Here is a 2,995-nt window from a genome sequence, read left to right on the forward strand (position 1 = left end):
TAACAGTCTCTTTCACTTATCAGACTGAGCGTCATCCTGGTGACCTCCATTGCCACTGCTGACTCTTTTTCCCTTTCCTTTAACCGGTTGTCACTTAGATCCTCAGAACAGTGGTGGAAAGGGTCAATCAAGTGGCATGAGGTTTCCACCCCTGGCCCCTCTAAAGAAGGCAGGACAAGAAGCCTATTAAACCATAGGCTTTCTGAGATGAAACCTAACTTCTTCATCATAAAAATAACAGAATGAGCTCTTTCTCTTCCGGTCTAAGGCACTTCAGGAGCCACAGGGCTTTGGTGTAGACATGACCAAGTCCAAGAACCACACCATGCACAACCAGTCACGAAAATGGTACAGAAATGGCCTCAAGAAACCCAGGTCACAAAGATACGAATCTCTTAAGGGGTAGACCCCAAGTTCCTGAGGAACATGTGCTGTGTCAAGAAGCGCATAAAGAAGGGCCCAAAGAAGGAGCAGGCCATCAATGCCAAGGCTATGAGGGCACTTGCCAAGTCTGTCAAGACCCTCATCAAGCTCAAGGAGGTGAAGCCCAAGATTCCCAAGGGAAGCAGCCTCGAGCTCCATCTACTTGCCTCATCCTTCACCCCAAGCTCAAGAAATGTGTTCGTGCCTTATTGCCAAGGGTCTCAGGCTCTGCCGGCCAAAGGCCAAGGTCAAGGCTCAAACCAAGGTCCAGGATGCAGATCCTGCTCCTGCTGCAGCTCAGGCTCCCAAAGGTGCCCAGTCCCCCACACAGGCTCCAGTGCAGAGGCTTCTGTCTGCCAGTGTGAGGACAGAGGGCTAGTGTGACCCCTGGGCTTCTATCTGCATGGGGCTGGTGTCCTCCTATGCTCTTTGTACAAAGAAAACTGTGGCAGAATCTGTCAAAAAATGATAATAATAATAATAATAATAATAATAATAATAATAATAAATAAGAGGATGGAATGCTCCCCGTAGGATCTGCACACATCGTATATCAACTTCGATGGAATGCATTTGGTTGCTGGCTGATTTTGTTCCTCAGCTGCTTTGTTCAGCCAGCAAAGCCCTCTGCAGGGCATCCACCCCATCTCCTTCCCTGAGGACCTCTGTACTTCCACTTCTATCAAAAGAGAACATGATGGGAAGGCCAGCCATGAGTTCCCAGTTGAAAGTTCTCTCTTGGAGAGAGGAAAGGCAACATGCACAATTTTTTGGATTCTCCAAGGTGCCATGCCTTATTCCACTGCCAGGCACTTCATAGAGGCTTAAAAAAAAATATTGATTGGGTAAAGAATGAGTGAACATTTGTTTTCTGGAATCCATGGTATTTCAACTCAGTGTATTCTGGGGGAAGGCATGGACTTGAGCTTTGGAGCTCAGCCAATCTATATTTAAGGGCATAAATTGCCATGCTATGCATGGGCATAGCACATAACTTATCTGAGCATCAGTTTGCTCATTTCTTATATGGGGAAAATAATAATACTTAACTTATTTTTTAAAAAGATTTTATTTATTTATGAGAGACACCGAGAGAGAGGCAGAGACACAGGCAGAAGGAGAAGCAGGCTCTCTGCAAGAAGCCTGATGTGGGGCTCGATCCCACAGGTGGGGATCACACCCTGAGCCAAAGGCAGAAGCTCAACCACTGAGCCTCCCAGGCGTCCCAATAATACTTAACTTAAAAGCAGATGCTTTTAGCCTTGAGTCCACAAACCCTTAAGGAGCCCTTAAAACTGAATATAATTTTTGGGAGGCCCCTGGTTGACATAATTGGTTGAGTGTTGGACTCTTGGTTTCGGCTTGGGTCATGATCTCAGGGTCTTGGGATCATGCCCTGCATGGGGCTCAGCTTGGGACTCTCTCTCCCTCTGCACCCTCCCCCAAATCTCTCTCTATCTATCTAAAGTAGAGAAATAAATCTTTTTAAAAAAACTAAATATAATATATTTTTGCAAAGGATAGAGTCTTCATATATTTCCTCAGATTCTTTAAGTAGGTCAGTGACTTCTTAAAAAAAAGAAAAGAAACCACTGTGGCCTTAAACTTTTTTTGTAAAGATGGAGATAACTATTTATAAAGTGCCTGAGAATGTAAGAATCCCTCTTAGCTGTACAATATCTGACTTGGTGGAGTGAGCCTTCCGAGCTTTGTACCAGGATGTCCCAATCCTTATGTGTCTGCAACCCTCCAGATATGTCCTTTCAGCAGCCAACTAAGTCATCTTAGGCAAATCCTTTCCTTTGTCTAGCCTCAGTTTCTTGTCTGTAACACGAAAAATGTTGGACTTGGTTTCCACCCAAATCTTGCAGATATTGACACCGTGACTCTGTGCAGATGAACACCAAGGTGATTAGCCATATGCTTCATTTTCCAGAGGGCTAAGGAGTGTGGCCTCAGCTTTTTACCTCCAAGAATGTCTCAGCTAGTGAATGGAAGTCAGTTTCAGTACAAAGACAAGTAGGAGTCTTGGACCAGAGTGGGAAGGCATTCTCATGACTGGCCAACGAGCCAAGTAGACTGGGGCCTTCAGGTTCCTCCACTGGAAAATGGTGATGGGGTCAAGGTATCAAGGTTTTGGAGAAAGAAATTAGTTCAGAGGGGCAGAGTTCACATGGGGGTCACGACTTCAGTTCTTGCTTCCAGTCACTGAATCAGCTACAAAAGGAAACTGAGATAAACAGTCATGTTTAGAGGACAAACCGCTGATTCGCATAAATTTAGGCAGGCAGAAAAGAACTCTATTGGTTCTCTTCCTCTTTAGCTTGCTTCCAGGGGCTCTTAAAGATCTCTTCTGAGATCTGCACACCTCCCGTAGACCCCTAAATTAGGGTAGACCTTCCAGCTGACCCTCTAAATAGCTTCAGGGAGAAAAGATGGGAGTCTGGAGAACCCCTTTCCCAACCCTTGATGGCTATATTGAAGCCTGATGTAAGCATCCAAAGGAAATGCCCAGAAAACCAAGTCTCTCTTGGCTAGCTCTTCCATGGGATCATTACTATGCCAGGGAGAG

At 45.4% G+C, this 2,995-nt stretch overlaps 1 pseudogene; it reads left to right on the forward strand.

Moving 5' to 3' along the window:
* Nucleotides 1-301: 301 nt before the first annotated feature.
* On the forward strand, nucleotides 302-802 carry LOC125755063 (60S ribosomal protein L29-like; annotated as a pseudogene).
* Nucleotides 803-2,995: the final 2,193 nt, after the last annotated feature.

The sequence above is a fragment of the Canis lupus genome, chromosome 5 (assembly GCF_003254725.2).
Source record: "Canis lupus dingo isolate Sandy chromosome 5, ASM325472v2, whole genome shotgun sequence".
NCBI lineage: Eukaryota > Metazoa > Chordata > Mammalia > Carnivora > Canidae > Canis > Canis lupus.